We start from the raw sequence: 18,763 nt of genomic DNA, 5'->3' as shown, positions 1-18,763 counted from the left end.
TAAAATGAGAATGACTAACACAGAGAATAATGTTAAAATCTTAAAGTCTGTGAGAGAAAAAAAATCAAATTACATTAGAAAAAAATCAAATGTGGATCTCAACTGGTTCTCAACTGAGTCCCTCAAAGGTAAAAGTTCCTGAAATAAAATATTTAAAGATGTAAAAGAAAATGAATGCTAACAAAGAATTTTACATCCAGCAAAATTAAGTTTCATATTTGAAGATGAAATTAAAACCTTCCATGATAACAAATATTGAAAGAATTCACAACTAGAAAGCCTGAGCTACAGAGCATTCTCAACAAAATATTCCATGAGGATGAAGTTAAAAAAAAGTGAAAATCAGCAAAGGGAGGGACTACACTAAAGTAATATTCAACCAAAAGAGAAACTAATTTAAATTAAACCAGAAGTAAAATGATAGGGAATTCAAATCATATCTCAATAATAACCTAGAATGTTAATGGCCTAAACTTATCAATCAAAAGACCTAGACTGGCAGATTGGATTAAAAAGCAGGACCCAACAATATGCTCATCTCCTCCATGGGCATGCTTTCCTCTTACCTCATGAGCTTACTCCTCGAGTTCTCATAGAGTTAGGAATCTGAAGACACCAGTGGTCTGCTTAGACCAACAGACTTATGTACATTCCAGGCATAGTGTGAAGTACAAAGTGTGTAAGTGAGCAAATATCAGAAAACTTGCCTCCTTAGTTCCCACTCAGCTTGGAGAGATGGGGAATTGCCACTTCTACACAAGGACAGGGCAAGTAAACACTTGCCCTGAGTTTTCCCTTCTGAAAGTTAAGAATGAATCTTTCCATTGTTAAAATGCAATTGTGAATTTTAACTATATAAAAGTAGTTCACAGAAATGTGGATTTTGGGATACATCTGAAAAGTTCATCTGGGAGATATGGAGAGGAGATTATTGCTTTCTCAAAGAGAAAATGCATGGAGTCCTTCACTGGAAAAAACAAAATCCTCTTGATGTGCCAGTGATTTGGGCTTGCACCTGAAGCAAACACTAAGCTCCAAAGAAGTGAAGTTAGAACCCCAGGAAAATCCTGGCTATACTCTGTGGAGCCCACACACAGTTTCTGAAACCTCAGCACTTCTTCCCAAGGAGCATTATCTAAATGGAACTAAGTGGATCTTTGCAACCAGGAGAAGCAAAACAGGGAACTCAAGCAAGACTTACCTTACAGCAAGCCAGAATAGTTCCCCCAAACAACAGAGGTTTGGTCCCAGAATCTCCAGCTCCTTAAAAAGTTCACATAAAGAGGTCCCATAGCTATACTGTATAAGAAAAAGCCAGATCACAGGAATTGTGAAAGTATGTGGGGCTTGCCTGTCACAGACTCAGGAACCAGAGCAGTCAACCCAGGGAGGTGACATGTAGGTGATAAAATGACAGCAAAATCCTCAAAGCAATAATTGCATTCAGTCACCTTCTCCCCCTCCACCTCCAGTGAGAGACCTCCTAAAACTCATGATTAACTAAAATAACCTGAATTCTTTATGCTCCCATCCTAAAATGAATAGTTGATAAGCATCCCCAAACTGGAGTGTTCCTGAGAGCTTCAGACTGAAATTCTGCCAGGGCATTTGATTTGCCTATGTTGATTGGTGAAATTGATTATTCCATGAAATTATGATTCTCATTCATGGATTAATAAATGTGGTAGAAATAGAAAGATTTTTTTCTTTTCCTCGAATGATAAAATTTTGCTTAAGTGCATCTTCTCAACATCACAAAGTCATGAAGCACCTGTGGTAACATTGTTCTTGCAGTTTTTTCTGAGGGTTTTATAATTTTCCTTTTCTCTGAAGCATGTTCCTCTTTTAGGATCTGGCATTTAGATCTGTCTTCCATGAAAGATCTGGGAGTGCTTACAGTGCTTTTATTTATATATAATGACAACTGGGTCCAAGGCTTCCAATGACATCAGAGAAATCTGAACACCTTCAGAGATACCCAAATTACTGTCGTCAGACACTCCATATGATTTGACATGTAGGGAAGGCTGATTTTCCACATTTCACCTGAGTGGCACTGGGCACAAAAATGGGTTACCAAGGAACCAATATTGAGGCCATTCCTCTCCTCATGAAATCTAAAACTAGTGATGCTTGCATGGTCAGCACAGTGCCAGCCATTCTCACACTTATCAAGAGGGTCAGTTACAAAGCCATTCATTTGCTGCCTCTGTCCATCAACTACCTCTGTATGAAACCCATTAGGGCTGATGCTCCCTAGGGCAGGCCTGCCTGAAACTCATCTTTGATACGTCATGTCCTGAAATTCACAGCTGTGAGTTCTGGATCCAGAAAACCATTTTACTCCAATGTGGCTGACATGGGGAAAACTTAAGAAAGAAGAGAGAAAAAGGAAAGAGGCTGCCAGCAACCACTGAAGCGTGTAGCTGTTATTCCCAGAAGGTTGGTCCCATAGTGACAAATGGGGAAGGTATGAAAAGTTCTATGTGTATGAAAGGAATGTTCCCCAAGAGACCTTTCAGTTACAATAGAGGTGCCCTTTGAAGTTCAGGTTTCTTCATGTTCATAGCAAGAGATGCACTGTGCAATATCAAATGAGAATCTATGATGTTTTCCAGATGGTTGAATTAACATCTTCTTTTCCAGAGATGAGCCTTTAAAGCAGACAGTGTGTCAAATATTCTGTAAAAATCTTGTAACTCTTGTAAAATATCATAAAATTTATTACAGGAAAAACTTGTGTTTGAAGGATCCACAGGCATTCCTCAGCAAGGCCCAGCTTGGCTCTGGGATTCCTCCTCTGTATTTCCAACAGCTGTCTCTGCTCTAAAAGTTCAACATTGAGAGGTAAATAGTTCTGCATATTGCATTGTGTAGAAATTGAGTTCTAGGAGGGGATGGAGGTTTGAGGGGAAGATCACAGAAAAGAGGGAAAGTAGAGTGTGACCCTCCAACTAGGTATGGGGTGCACTGTGGAGCTTTCTGTAAATAATGCTGAAGAGTAGGAGGGAGGAGAACAGAAAACTTTGATATATACAAGACAGCCACACATCTCCTCCAGCAGACATAATGGAGAAGGTAAAGATAATAAGGCAAATCTCCAAATAACACAGATCCCTCCAGAATTCCCAAAGGGAATAGAGAAACGGGCAAGGTTCCTACTGCACATGGCAGTGAGTTTTTTTTTAATTTATTGTTTTGTATAATTTGCCTCCATTGTATTCTGGATCATTGGTCTTGGTCTAAAATTCAGTTAATCAGATCATCGCAGGAAATAATTTTGTCAATAACCCCCATAGACACAGGAATAGGAAGTTGGGGGAAGGGGTAGGAATTCAAGTAGATATTAAGGATCTAGTTAAGATTAATAGAAACTTATGCATTTCTAGCATTATCTGTTTTGAACTCTCAAACACTTAAAAAAAATAAGGCCCTGATAACCACCTCAATTCCAGGGTTACAGAAGAGAAGAACCTGGATAGCTACTCACAGACAGAGGAACATCAGGCTGATTGTGAAGAGGATCCAGGTCTCCATGGAAAAGTGGGGGATCAGGTCTATCACAGCTTTCCATGGAAAATTCTCTACACTGAATTTTCCTGTTAGCTGAAGATGAAAACCTTTAGGCATGCCCTATGCATGGCTGTCCCTGCAGAGTTTCCCTTCTGTGCCCAGATGTATTTGGTGAGGCCAGCCTGCATTTTTACATTACAGAAGAGGAAATGGAGATAATATGTCGGCCAGGAGTATAACCACCTGTGCCCCACCTGAAGTTGGAGGGGTTGAATGCCCTCTGCACTCTGGCCGTTGGAAAAGGCTCATAAACACCCCTACACTGACTTCCTGTGAATGCATGTTCTATGTAAAAACAATATGCAATTCTAATTCTCTTACTGTTGTTCTAATGCCAAACATGGTTTACTCATATTAGATATTTAAGTGAGCCCACTGGCATTAAATTTCCTGACTTTCTCTTCTCTCCATTGCTTCCCTCATTCTGAAATACTTGAATTTAATCCAACAAGTCATATCTACAGATCATTAACAAAGTAGTTTCCTCAGCCTAATATCACACTGTGCCCCACAGAAGGCTCCAAATCACACTTCAAACACAACTAAGGCACTAAACCATTCTAGTAGAAAGTTTCCTCAGCAATTGCCTCCAACAAATAAAATCGTGTCTTCCTCTGGATAATTTCTACATGTCTCCCCCACCTCCATTTCTATTATTGGCCTCTCTGTGCTCTGCCTCCCTTGGGTACTTCTATGAATATTTCCCTCACCAGATTATCAAGTAAAATGGGTATCATTCACTGTTATGTCCCTAGTCCCTAGCAGAATGCTTGATACAGAGTTGGCATCCAGAAAGTTTGGTTGAGTTGAATTTAATTTGATGGCTGGGCCCCTGAATGTCTCCCCTGTAATCCCTTGGTGTACACTCTACCTACCTAACAGAAGGTATCATCTATGCCTCATTCTTTGTCCCTGTAATTTCAGGTAGATCAAGCAGGGTTCTGTTGACAAAGGTCCCTTGAAGAAGGGAGTGGACATGGTTGAGATGGAGTTGACAGCTGAGTGAGCACCATCAATTCATGGTGCTCTTTGGGAAGTCCCTCAAAGGTGTCTGCCACAGAAAGGAATTAAGAGTGATTTTGGAACAAATAATGACCCTATCTCTCTGGCATCATGAGAAAATGGACAGAAAAGAAGAACAATCTGTGTGGCCACTTGGACCCCAAACACCTTAGCTACCAATGGTGTGGAAGATGTCATTACAGGCAGCCTATACAGCACCTTGTAATCCAAAAATGATTCCAGGTTTGGTGGGAGGTCCATGGGTCAGAGACAGTGGGTTCCAGTTTTTAATGAATTGTGATTACTCAATGGGTGATGAAGAGACCTGGGAAACTGGTCAGGGGACGTTGTGTAATTGATATCTCTGTCACTTGTGAGCTTCTACCACATCTCCAATGGTAGAGACCCCACAAGTGAGTGTTTGGAAATCACACAAGCTCATTATTATCATACTGACTTGTGTCCTGAATAAGTTTATTCTGAAAAAAAATACGATTCATGACAAGGAAAAAAACCTTTATAGTTCTTAATACATAACAAAATTGAAGACACTTGAGCTGCACTTAGTGTGTCTCTTCCTCTTTATCTTTTCTCATCATTGTCAGAATTTCCACAGAAAACTATAGGTTATGCAAGACCTATACTTAGAGAACTCAAGTTCCCTCCCCACATTGCTAATTGGAAAAGAAATGTACACATTCACCCTGACCTCCTTTTAGTGCTTATTCTGTGGGAAGTCAATGAACACCTCAATCAGTGTTATTGGTAAGTTCAGTGGTTAAGATCACCATTTCCATTTCATCTCATTATTCTACGTTTAAGTATATGGGCTGCTGAACAGTGGCCTGTGAAGGTGGACATCTTAATACTAAATATCGGCCACCTCCTTTCTTTGCTTTGGAGCTTATCAAGCAGCATGAAATTTTGATGATCATAGTTTGTCACTATTGAGTGAAAGATTTCTTCAGGAGACACTAGATAGATGCTACAGCTCCTCATTTAAAGTGCGATAAGGAAATACATCTATTTATGCATGCATAAAGGCCAAGGGGAGGTGTTGTACCAGGTAGAGCCTCCTGGCATTCTTCTTACCCAGGAATAGCTTTAGGTGAGCAGAAGACACATAAATGGGCTAAGATAGAGCCATACCTGTGGTATTCCTGTGGGATTTCTTAAAAAAAAATGACACTCTGCAGAGATGTGATTAAGGATAGATGTGGCAGAGATCTTTACAGATAAGGAAAAGTACAGGAAAGGAAAGCTGAAAGACAATCACCAGGCATGGTGGGATTGATAGCCCAGAAAATTCTTTTTTTTATTGTTGGTTGTTCAAAACATTACATAGTTCTTGATATATCATATTTCACACTTTGATTCAAGTGGGTTTGAACTCCCATTTTTACCCTGTATACAGATTGGAGAATCACATCAGTTACACTTCCATTAATTTACATATTGCCATACTAGTGTCGGTTATATTCTGCTGCCTTTTTTTATCCTCTACTATCCCCACTCCCCTCCCCCCTCCCCTCTTCTCTCTCTACTGTAATTCATTTCTCCCCCTTGTATTATTTTTCCCTTTCCCCTCCCGTCCCCTTGTATGTAATTTTGTATAACCCTGAGGATCTCCTTCCATTTCCATGCAATTTCCCTTCTCTCTCCCTTTCTCCTCCCACCTCTCTTCCCTGTTTAATGTTAATCTTCTTCTCATGCTCTTCGTCCCTACTCTGTTCTTAGTTACTCTCCTTATATCAAAGAAGACATTTGGCATTTGTTTTTTAGGGATTGACTGGCTTCACTTAAAATAATCTGCTCTATTGCCATCCATTTCCTTCCAAATTCTATGATTTTGTCATTTTTTAATGCAGAGTAATACTCCACTGTGTATAAATGCCACATTTTTTTTATCCATTCGTCTATTGAAGGGTATCTAGGTTGGTTCCACAGTCTTGCTATTGTGAATTGTGCTGCTATAAACATAGATGTAGCAGTGTCCCTGTAGCATGCTCTTTTTAGGTCTTTAGGGAATAGACTGAGAAGGGGAATAGCTGGGTCAAATGGTGGTTCCATTCCCAGATTTCCAAGAAATCTCCATACTGCTTTCCAAATTGGCTGCACCAATTTGCAGTCCCAACAACAATGAACAAGTGTACCCTTTTCCCCACATCCTCACTAGCACTTCTTGTTTGACTTCATAATGGCTGCCAATCTTACTGGAGTGAGATGGTATATTAGGGTGGTTTTGATTTGCATTTCTCTGACTGCTGGTGATGGTGAGCATTTTTTTATGTACTTGTTGATTGATTGTATGTCCTCCTCTAAGAAGTGTCTGTTCAGGTCCTTGCCCCATTTGTTGATTGGGTTATTTGTTATCTTATTGTCTAATTTTTTGAGTTCTTTGTATACTCTGGATATTAGGGCTCTATCTGAAGTGTGAGGAGTAAAGATTTGTTCCCAGGATGTAGGCTCCCTGTTTACCTCTCTTATTGTTTCTTTTGCTGAGAAAAAAAACTTTTTAGTTTAAGTAAGTCCCATTTGTTGATTCTAGTTATTAAGTCTTATGCTATGGGTGTCCTATTGAGGAATTTGGAGCCCGACCCCACAGAATGTAGATCGTAGCCAACTTTTTCTTCTATCAGAAGCCATGTCTCAGATTTGATATCAAGCTCCTTGATCCATTTTGAATTAACTTTGGTGCATGGCGAGAGATAGGGATTCAGTTTCATTTTGATGCATAAGGATTTCCAGTTTTCCGAGCACCATTTGTTGAAGATGCTATCTTTCCTCCATTACATGCTTTTAGCTTCTTTATCAAATATAAGATACTTGTAACTTTGTGGATTGTTTTTTGTTTCCTGTATTCTGTATCATTGGTCCACCTGCCTGTTTTTGTACCAGTAACATGCTTTTTTTGTTACTATTGCTCTGTAGTATAGTTTGAAGTCTAGTATCACTATACCTTCTGATTCACACTTCCTTCTTAGAGTTGTTTTTGCTATTCTGGGTCTTTTATTTTTCCATAAGAATTTCATGATTGCTTTATCTATTTCTACAATAAATGCCATTAGGATTTTGATTGGCATTGCATTAAACCTATAGAGAACATTTGGTAATATAGCTATTTTGATGATGATTGTTCTGCCTATCCATGAGCAGGGAATATTTTTCCATCTTCTAAGATCTTCTATTTCTCTTTTTAGGATTCTGTAGTTTTCATTTCATTTTATAAGTCTTTCACCTCTTTTGTTAGGTTGATTCCCAAGTATTTTATTTTAATTTTTTTTTTAGGATATTGTGAATGGAAGGGTTGTCCTCATTTTCATTTCAGAGGATTTGTCACTGATATACAGGTATGCCTTTGATTTATGTGTGTTGATTTTATATCCTGCCACTCTGCTGAATTCATTTATTAGCTCTAATAGTTTCTTTGTAGACCCTTTTGGGTCTGCTAGGTATAGAATCATGTCATCCACAAATAGTGATAATTTAAATTCTTCTTTTCTTTTTTTTATGCCTTTAATTTTTTTCATCTGTCTAATTTCTCTGGCCAGTGTTTCGAGAACTATGTTGAACAGAAGTGGTGAGAGAGGGCATCCCTGTCTTGTTCTAGATTTTAGAGGGAATGCCTTCAATTTTTGTCCGTTCAGAATAATACTAGCCTGAGGCTTAGCATAGATAGCTTTTACAATATTGAAGTATGTTTCTGTTATTCCGGATTTTTCTAGAGTTTTGAACATAAAGCGATGCTGTACTTTGATGAATGCTTTTTCTTCATCTATGGAGATGATCATATGGCTCTTATCTTTGAGTCTATTGATGTGGTGAATAACATTTATTGATTTCCATATATTGAACAAGCCTTGCATCTCAGGGATGAATCCTAGTTGATCATGTTGCACAATTTTTTTGATGTGTTTTTGTATCCAATTCACCAGAATTTTATTGAGGATTTTTGCATCTAGGTTCATTAGAGATATTGGTCTGTAGTTTTCTTTCTTTGAAGTGTCTTTGTCTGGTTAAGGAATCAGGGTGATGTTGGCCTCATAGAATGAATTTGAAAGTTCTTCCTCTTTTTTTATTTCCTGAAATAACTTGAAAAGTATTGGTATTAGTTCTTCTTTAAAGGTTTTGTAAAACTCTGCTGTATACTCATCTGGTCCTGGGCTTTTCTTAGTTGGTAGTCTTTTGATTGCTTCTTCTATTTCGTCAATTGATATTGGTCTGTTTAGGTTGTCTATATCCTCCTGACTCAATTTTTTGCAGATCATATGACTTAAGAAATTTATTGATGCCTTCACTATCTTCTATTTTATTGGAGTATAAGGTTTCAACATAATTTCTAATTATGTTCTGTATTTTTAAAGTGTCTGTTGTGATATTGCCTTTTTCATCCATATGCTAGTAATTTGAGTTCTCTCTCTTCTCTTCGTTAGCATGGCTAAGGGTCTGTCGATCTTATTTATGTTTTCAAAGAATCAACTTTTAGTTTTGTCAATTTTTTCAATTGTATCTTTTGTTTTGATTTCATTAATTTCAGCTCTGATTTTAATTATTTCTTGTCTTCTACTTCTTTTGCTGTTGTTTTGCTCTTCTTTTTCTAGGATTTTTAGATGAAGTGTGAGATCATTTATTTGTTTTTTTTTTTGTTGTTGTTGTTATTTTGTTTGTTTTTTTTAAGGAATGAACTCCAAGCAATGAATTTCCCTCTTAGAACTGCTTTTATTGTGTCCCATAAATTCCGATATGTTGTGTCTATGTATTCATTTATCTCTAAGAAGTTTCAAATTTCCTCCTTGATGTCTTCTATAACCCATTGATTATTCAGTAACCTATTGTTCATTCTTCAAGTGATGCAAGATTTTTCCTTTTTTCTTTTATTGTTCATTTCCAGTTTCATTTCTTTATGATCAGATAAGATGCATGGTATTATCTCTACTCCTTTATATTTTCTAAGAGTTTCCCTTTGACATAATATGTGATCTATTTTTTAGAAGGATCCATGTGCTGCTGAGAAAAAATTGTAACTGCTTGATGTTTGGTGGTATATTCTATATATGTCAATTCAGTCTATGTTATTAATTGTAGTATTGAGTTTTATAGTTTCTTTATTCAACTTTTGTTTGTAAGATCTGTACATTGGTGAGAGAGGTGTGTTGAAGTCTCCAATAATTATTGTATGGTGGTATATTAGACTCTTGAACTTGAGAGAAGTTTGTTTGATGAACATAGCTGCACCATTTTGGGGGGCATATATATTTATGATTGTTATGTCTTGTTGGTGTATGGTTCCCTTGAGCAGTATGTAGTGTCCCTCTTTATCCCATTTGATTAACTTTGGCTTGAAATCTATTTTATTTGATATGAGTATGAAATACTCATATCACTCCTGCTTGTTTCCGAAATCCATATGAGTGATATAATTTTTCCCAACCTTTCAGCTTCAGTCTATGTATGTCTTTTCCTATGAAATGTGTGTCCTGTAGGCAGCATATTGTTGGATCTTCTTTTTTTTTTTTTTTGATCCATTCTACTAGCCTGTGTCTCTTAATTGCTGAGTTTAAGCCATTAACATTTAGGGTTATTATTGAGAAATGGATTGTTCTTCCAGCCATATTTGTTTATTTATGTTAATTAACATGGTTTGTTTTCCTCTTTGATCATTTTTCCCTCCTTTTCTGTACTACCTCCCACTGTTGGTTTTCATTGTTATTTTCCATTTCCTCTTCCTGTAATGTTTTGAAGAGATGGTTTTCTAGCTGCAAATTCTTTTAACTTTTGTTTATCATGAAAGGTTTTAATTTTATCTTCCATCCGGAAGCTTAATTTTGCTGGATACACAATTCTTGGTTGGAACCCATTTTATTTCAGCGTTTGAAATATGTTATTCCAGGATCTTCTAGCTTTCAGAGTCTGTGTTGAAAGATCAGTTGTTATCCTGATTGGTTTACCCCTATATGTAATCTGCTTCCTTTCTCTTGTAGCTTTTAAAATTCTCTCCTTATTCTGTACGTTGGGCATCTTCATTATAATGTGTCTAGTTGTAGATCTCTTATGATTTTGAACATTCAACATCCTGTATCCTTCTAGGATTTGGAATTCTGTCTCATTCATCAAGTCTGGGAAGTTTCCTTGTATTATGTCTTGAACAGTTTGCTCATTCCTTTTGTTTGGACCTCTATACCTTCCTGTATTCCAATGACAGTTAAGTTTGGTCTCTTTATGTTATCCCATATTTTTTGGATGTTCTGCTCATGGTTTCTTAACAGTCTCGCTGAGCTGTCTATGTTCTTTTCAAGTTGAAATACTTTGTCTTAATTGTCTGATGTTCTATCTTATAAGTGTTCTACTCTGCTGGTAGTATTCTCATTTGAGTTTTTAAGTTGACTTTTTGCACCCTGCATTTCTCAGATTTCTGTTTGTTTGTTTTTTATAACCTCTATCTCCATGTATAGTTGATCTTTTGCTTCTTGGATTGGTTTATGTAATTCATTGTCAAAGTGATCTTTCATTGTCTGATTTTGGTGTCTAATGTCTTCCTTGAGACTCCAGATCATCTGAAGCATGTATATCCTGAATTCTTTATCTGACATTCCATCTGCTGCAGCTATTACCTCTTCTAAAGTTGAGTTGACCTGCATTGCTTGTGGTCCTTTCTTTCCTTGTCTTTTCATACTGCTTGCATTTCTTTCTGCTTGGTGAAACTGTTGTTATTGAATTTTCCCCCTATATATTTATATTGCTCTTGTATAGTTGCAAAGTCTCCCTTGCAGGTGCGGGCGGCAGCTGTGCTTCTCCTCCAATTGGCGTAATCTGTGTATCATGCCGGCGGGCCTTTGGGCCCCTTCTCCGGGTCGCGTGGTCTGCCTACCTTGTGGGCAATGACTGGGCCCTTGCTCCATTAGGGGTGATCTGTCTACCACGGTGGCGGGCCGCTGGGCCTTTTCTCCAGGGTGCAGGTCTGCCTACCTTGCAGGCTCAGGTGGCGGCTGTGCCCCTCCTCCAAATGGGGTGATCTTTCAACTAGGTCGGCGGGCTCCTGGGCCTGTTCTCCAGGTCGGTCGCAGGTCTGCCTAACTTGCAGGCGTGGGTGGCAGCTCTGCCCCTCCTCCAATTGGAGTGATGTGTCTACCATGCCAGGGGCTGCTGGGCTTATTCTACAAGTTGGTCGAAGGTCTGCCTACCTTGCAGGCACGGGTGGCAGCTCTGCCCCCTCCTCCAATTGGGTGATGTGTCTACCACGCCGGCAGGCCACTGGACCTACCAATAAATTTCTTAAGTCATAGGATTTGCCTATTTGAATCAGGAAGATATACACAATTTAAACAGAATAATATCATGTGATGAAATAGAAGATGTCATCAGAAGCTTACCAACCAAGAAAATCCCAAGACCAAATGGATACACAGCCAAGTTCTACAAGACCTTTAAAGAAGAAATATTAACAATACTCTTCAATTTATTTCAGGAAATAGGAAAATGTTTTAGACAAAAATTTCACCTATTTTATCAGTAATCCACTTCATTCTTTGAATACAGTCTTTGGCTGCTTTGCCACTGAGGCTTATTTTACTATGGACAAGATTTTATTTTCCTCTTCTCCCTCTCTCTCTTCATAACCTGGGGGTGGGGAACAAGATTATCTTTTTTCCATCCTAGGCTGAGTTATCCATCTGTCTTTGAGCATACACCCACCATAGGAACAAAGTAATTCAGACTTCAGGACTGGTGCTATAAGAATGGTTATCTCCCAAATTAACAGGTGAATCGAACCTCTCACAGGGAACATCTGGAATGGATTATGTCTTTAAAAGCCATCTGTTCTTGATTGAGTCATAGCACTTGCCTTGCATATAAAAGGCACTGCATTCTGTTCTTGGCACTACATAAAAATAAATAAATAAAATAAAGACATTCTGTCCATCTACCACTACAAAAAAAGAGCAAACAAACAAACAAAAAAGGAACCCTCTGTTCCCCCTGATGGGCAGAATCACAGCCTCTGGAGAAGGAGTCCCCTGTGCTTCTCCTTGCTCAGTAGAACAATAAAACTTTCTCCTTTTCTCAAAACTGTCATTTTTATTGAATTGACATCAGGGACAAGACTGAGCTTTCAGTAACACTATTGTTGCTTGAGGTACATTATGTGTGTGTGTTGGGCACAGTCATGCACATCTGTAATCCCAGGGGATCTGGAGGAGGATCATGTGTTTGAAGGTTTGAAGGCTAATTCAGCAAGGTTGTAAGCAACATAGTGAGACCCTGTCTCAAAATAAAAAATTAAAGTGTGCTGAGGATGTGGCTGGATGTTTAAGCAACCTTAGGTTCAATCACTGCTACTAAAAAAAACCCCAAATTGGTGTGTGTGTGTGTGTGTGTGTGTGTGTGTGTGTGTGTGTGGGCAAATATGTGTTTGTGTGCATGTGTATGATGCCCTTTACTCTGTACTCCTAGTTGAGAAACCACTTTAGAATTTTGAAGCTAGAACCTCCTTGGCAGATGTCTTCTTCAAGGTCCAGTCTATTACGCTGTCTATGTGCTTTATCCTGTCTGCAGGAGTTCTTGGTTTCTGGCTGAACTGGAGGGCCTGGGGAACTCTCATGATATGCAAGATAAAAAGAATAATGTGGAGGTGGAATTTTTTTAAATACAAGAGAGTCATAGAGGCAGAGAAAGGCGGGTGATCCTTAAGGTCCTGTGATTTGAAGGATATTTACTGATCCCCTTCTACAGTCATATGAGGAATTAGAGCTAAGCATACCCAATATCTCACACAACCAACCCCACAAGTCCTGTGGATTCTGATTTCATAACTTACAAAGTAGGAGAGAGTTAAGGGGTAAAGAAAAAATCATGATGTGGTTTGACTCTGGAATGTTCCCAAAGGTTCAAGGATTAACAGCTTGGTTCCCAGTGCAGCAATGTGCAGAGGTGGGGATTTTGGGGAGGTGATTTGATCATGAGCTTCCCTAATCTCATCTGTGAATGATCCATAGATGGATTCACAATTTTATGGCATTATCAGAAGGTGGTAAAGAGGACAGAGCCTAGGGCCTAGTTGGAGTTAGGTCACCAGGTGCAGATCCTGAAAGAGCTTATGAAATCCCTAGCCCCTACCTTGCCCTCCTTATGCTTCCCTGTCACCATTAGGAGAGCAACTTTGCTCCATGGTGCACTTCTTTCATGGCAATCTGCCTCACCACAGCCCAGAATCAATGGATCCAAGTGATTATGGATTGAAATCTTTCAAACTGTGAGTCCAAATATATCTTTTCTTCTTTATTTAATATGTTTCAGTTATTTTTTCTCTTATGGTTTTAATTTTTTTATTTGTGAATTATGATTAGATAGATGAGTGATTTTCATTGTGATATACTCATATATGCACATAGCATACACTATTTCATTGTCAGATCCCTCTCTTTGCTGCCCCTTTTTCCTCCACCATTTCCATTTCTCTACTGGTCCCTCTTCTGTTTACCTGAGTTCCCTTTCTTTCCCTTATTTCTCTCTAGCTTCCACATATGATAAAAAACAAAGAACCCTTGATGTTCTGAATCTGGCTAATATTACTTAGTATGATGTTCTCTGTTATGGTTTGGGTATGTAGTGTTCCCCAAAGGTTGAGGTGTGAGACAATGCACAAAGGTATGGAGAAGAAATGATTGGGTTATATAGCATAGTCTTCACCTAATTAGTGAATTAGTCACTGATTGGATTAACTGAATGGGAACTTTAGGCAGGTGGAGTGGGCCTGGAGGAAGTGATTCATTAGGAGCATGGCTTTGGAGTACATATTTGTACCTGGCAAGTGAAGACCTCTCTCTCTCTCTCTCTCTCTCTCTCTCTCTCTCTCTCTCTCTCTCTTGTTTCTGATCATCATGTGAGCGGGTTTCCTCTGCCACAATTTTGCACTATGATGTTCTGACTCATCTTGAGCCCCCATGGAATGGAGCTGGTCTTTTATGAAATAAGACATCTAAAACGATGAGCCCTTAGATAAACTTTTCCTCACCATACAGTTGTGCTAGCTGGGTCCTTTAGTCACAGAAGAAAAAAAGCTGAATAAATAATTCTCTGTTTCTATTAATTTTCTTGCAAATGGCGTAACTCTATTTGTATTTATGGCTGAGTAAAATTCCATTGAGTACATATACCATATTTTCTTTTTTGTATGTGGTGCTGAGGATCAAACCTAGGCAGCCTGCATGCCAGGCAAGCGTGCTTCCACTTGAGCCACATCCCCAGCCCCCAAATTTTCTTTATCCAGTTGATGGACACCTAGATTGCTTCTATAAACTAGTTCTTGTGAAGTATGCTACCAAAAACATGGATAGGCATGTGTTGCTATAGTATACTGATTAATTCTGTTGGATAAATATTGGGGATGATATAGCTGGGTCATATATTGATTTAATTTCTCATCTCTTGTCACATCAACCACCTATGTCAAACACTGCTGGGAAGTTCAGCAAATTTTCTTTTATTTTGTAATAAAATTTGCAATTTAATATTATTTGTGTATATATTTGATTAGTGTTGCTCTCCCTTAATGTTAAATTTCATAAGGGCAAGGATTCTGACTGGATTATATGTAGAATTTGGCACAAGTCCTGAAAACAGTAGCCAGACAGTCCTGCCAATCTGCAGTGATACTGATGTTAGAAACACATTGGAGGAGTCCAATAACGAGAGGAACTGTCTCTTTCACCTGACATGCTCCTCAACCTTCCCATCCATTAGCCCAGAAGAGTTGGTTATTTCCTCTTCTAGCCACCAATGCTTAGATATTATCTGATTCCCCAAATTAGCAAGATAAAGTTTTACCCAACTGAGAAGAATGGGCACTTAACTAAGTTAGATAAACAATCTTGCTTGCATTTTTTCATAATTGTTATTATAAATTGTGGAATTTGAACCTTATACACAAATCATTCCAGAGCACTTCTGTGTCTCTCTCTACACCAAGAGAAATTTAGTCAGACAATTCCAGTCAAGACAGGCTTTCCATGGGAATAACAACTTGGGCTACCATTATGAAAGGATGGAAATATCATAATGATTGGGACCCTTACATCACTAAGTTTGTGGATCACCTGCTCATTTACACTAATATCAGCCTGATGTTTTTCTGAATGTAATCTGAGATTGGACTTTTATCTGTTGTATATGAAAACAAGAAACAAGATAAACCATTCATATTGATAAGGACTGTAGGTTTTTCATACTTGTATGGTTAATTTTATGTGGCTGAACCATCCTTATTTATACTATGTCCTTATTTTTTGCTATCACTATCTTCAACCAGAATAATAACTGGGAATTAAACATCTAAATACTTAAATATATAGATCAGATCTTTACAGTATGTGGTGAGTGCTTCACTAAATATGTAGAGGAGATGCTAGAGTCATGAGGGCAGTCTTCTGGCACCCAGTACTTTCCTAGACATGCACAGCAAAATTTTAGTATGCAAATATTTTTCTGTTTGATGATATTACCTTCTATGAAATTAAGTTCATGTGGAATATGCCTCTCTCTCTCTCTCTCTCTCTCTGTGTGTGTGTGTGTGTGTGTGTGTGTGTGTGTGTGTGTGTGTGATGATTTCTCCCTGTGTTACCTGGCCTTGAACTCCTGGGCTCAAGTGATTTTCTAGCCTCATCCTCTTGAACAACTAGGACTACAGATGTTTGCCACCCTGCCTGGCTAAAGCTTGGCTTCTTTGATTGCCCTTTGCAGAAAAAGAACTTCTGCATAGATTGGGTCCAGCACTGGATGCGTTTTTCCTCTCAAAAAAATGTCTAACCCATCTTTGTTGGTACAAGTCCCAACAAGTCCAGCCAGGATCAGAGCTATAAAAGATGGGGAAAATAATAATAGCCCTGGCTATTTCATTATAGTAGTCAAACACATGATTTGAAGAAAGATGAAATTATATTAGTTCCATAGAGGTTGTTTATAAAGAAAGTATAAAAAAGATTTGGGATTATGGTAAGATTGTTACTGGCAACATAACCCTGGGACATGCCTTGATCCTAGCTGCCAGGATTTGGCTGCCTATCCACATAATAAATATACAAAATATGGTAAAATGAGTATTGAACTTGATGCAGTTTGATCATCCCAGGAGAGAGTGGTTAGATTACTTCTCCTTACCTATCCCACAGACACAATTATAATTTACAGAAACAAAAGCCAGGTGATATACATGTGTATATTTGGTTGATCTGAAGAGGAATCAATCTGGAAAAAAAGGGCAAGAAATGCACAGATGCAGATTTAGTTAATATGTGTTGTCCCAGAAGGAAGGAAATCCCCATTTGCATCCTCTTTGGTGCCTGTCAGGGTGAGTGGTGGAAGCCCCATGGCTCCCAGCTTCTACTCTCAACATAAGAAAGTCATTCCCAATTTCAGATGGGGTGCCTCTGAATTCAGTCTGTTTCAAGATTGTTAATTGTCAGTAGTTATCAAATGACACTATAATCTCTCCTTGTTTGAATGCATGCCAGATGGTGAAGAGTGAGTATCAGTTGGCACAGAGTCAAAAGAAAGAGAGAAGGTAGCACACAAGCACAGCTTGAATGTCTTCTCATTCTGTTATGTTTTGAAAACTTGGAGGCTTTGTTATCTAAACCTCTCTTTCTCAGCCTAATCAGACAAAGAATTTGACTCAGACTTTAGATGATGAACTGGTATAATTTCCAAACACTCAGACATTACATCACTCGCATCAGGAATCTGTTGAGAGTCTCACAAGTGACAATTGTTCTTACAAGACTCCTCCTAAACCAGCTCCCAGGGTCTCATCTCCATCCTAATTTACCAAAAAGCAGGGAGCCACCTGCTCAGATACCTCTTGGCCTAATAAAAAATCTGGGATTATTTTTTTTGGGTTCTGGTGCTGGATGTGCTCTCTTTGGTGATATCTGCCATGAGATGGGTGAGTAGAGATTTGTGGTTCACCTGGCCGTGCAGGATGCTGTTCTCCTCTTTTGTCCTTTCACACTCATTGGTCATAGACATGCATTATTTTCAGAGACAGAGGTTATTCTTTGCTCTAAAATCTGTCTAACTTTCTGGCTACTGCAGGGATCTCTTAATGGTGGCACAGGAAGTAGCTTGGATTGACATGACTCAGTGCATCCATCAGTGTCATCTTGTTCATCCCCGTTTTTTAGGGAACTTCTGGCCATCAGGGTACTGGTACACAGCCTAAATGTCCTGGGAAGGTGGCTGTGGCCCAAACAAGACAAATCATCTTTCTGTATTAATAAACCAGGAAGATGAAATGGTCAGCAAAGACACACAGGCAAAGAACCTGCAGAGGCCCAGCAATCTCACCTGACTCAGGGACCAAGCATCCCAGATACCAGCTCTTTGTAAAGAACTCTGCTAGGGACTAGGAGTGTAATAATGGATAGTACAGAGACCCTGCTCCAGAAAAGTTCACATTCTGCAAAGTTAAACAAACGTGGAATCTAACGATGTTGTACATAAAGAGGACAACAAAAAGAGAAATGTGTTCCAGGGAAAATAGAGGTTGTTCAGGAGAGGAAGTGGTTCCTTGTGAAGAGGTGGTGTTGAAAGCCTTTACCAGATTAAGTTTTTTCTGAGCTGAATTTTGAAGGATGATTAAGAGTCTTCTCTTCTGGGGCTGTGACTCATTGGTAGAGTGCTTGCCTAGAATGTAAGGCCCTGGGTTTGATTCTCAGCACTGCATAGAAATAAATAAGGGAAGGAAGAAAGAAAGAAGGAAAAAAAAGTCCATCAACAACTAAAAAAAATACTTAAAAAAAGCCTTCTCTGAGCAAGAAGGCATTGTAAGAAGACGAAAGTGCATGAGTAGTTATTTAGATATAACTTTTTGGGGGTAGAATTCAAAGATTTCGTAATCAGAAAACCCAAGGAGACAAAAAATGTTTAGAGGAAATTTAATTCCAAAGTTTCACTTGAGTTTCTGATAAGAAGCAATAGCCTTTGGGCGTAATGATAACTCTGATTAAATTTTTATTAATAATTTTTACAAACCTTAGCTCAAAGATAAAAATGGGCATGTCTCATGACTTACTGCCAACTGCCAAGGTGGAGGGGTCACCTGGCTTCTGCAATAGGGGGTGGGGCACAGGTGATTTTTTCTACTGGCTGTACATCCAGCTCCATTTCTTTCCCAGTATATAAATATGCCAGACTG

At 38.7% G+C, this 18,763-nt stretch overlaps 1 protein-coding gene and 1 pseudogene across 4 annotated transcripts in view; one reads left to right on the top strand and one right to left on the bottom strand.

Moving 5' to 3' along the window:
- The window catches only part of LOC144364805 (cytochrome P450 3A12-like), a 39,080-nt pseudogene extending 27,373 nt beyond the window's left edge, over positions 1–11,707 (bottom strand).
- LOC144367644 (cytochrome P450 3A4-like) overlaps positions 1–18,763 on the top strand; it is a 165,318-nt gene that overhangs the window by 74,562 nt on the left and 71,993 nt on the right. The window lies entirely within an intron of this gene.

This window comes from Ictidomys tridecemlineatus, chromosome 10 (assembly GCF_052094955.1).
Source record: "Ictidomys tridecemlineatus isolate mIctTri1 chromosome 10, mIctTri1.hap1, whole genome shotgun sequence".
In the NCBI taxonomy this organism is placed as follows: Eukaryota; Metazoa; Chordata; class Mammalia; order Rodentia; family Sciuridae; genus Ictidomys; species Ictidomys tridecemlineatus.
This window is presented reverse-complemented; position numbering and strand designations above follow the sequence as displayed.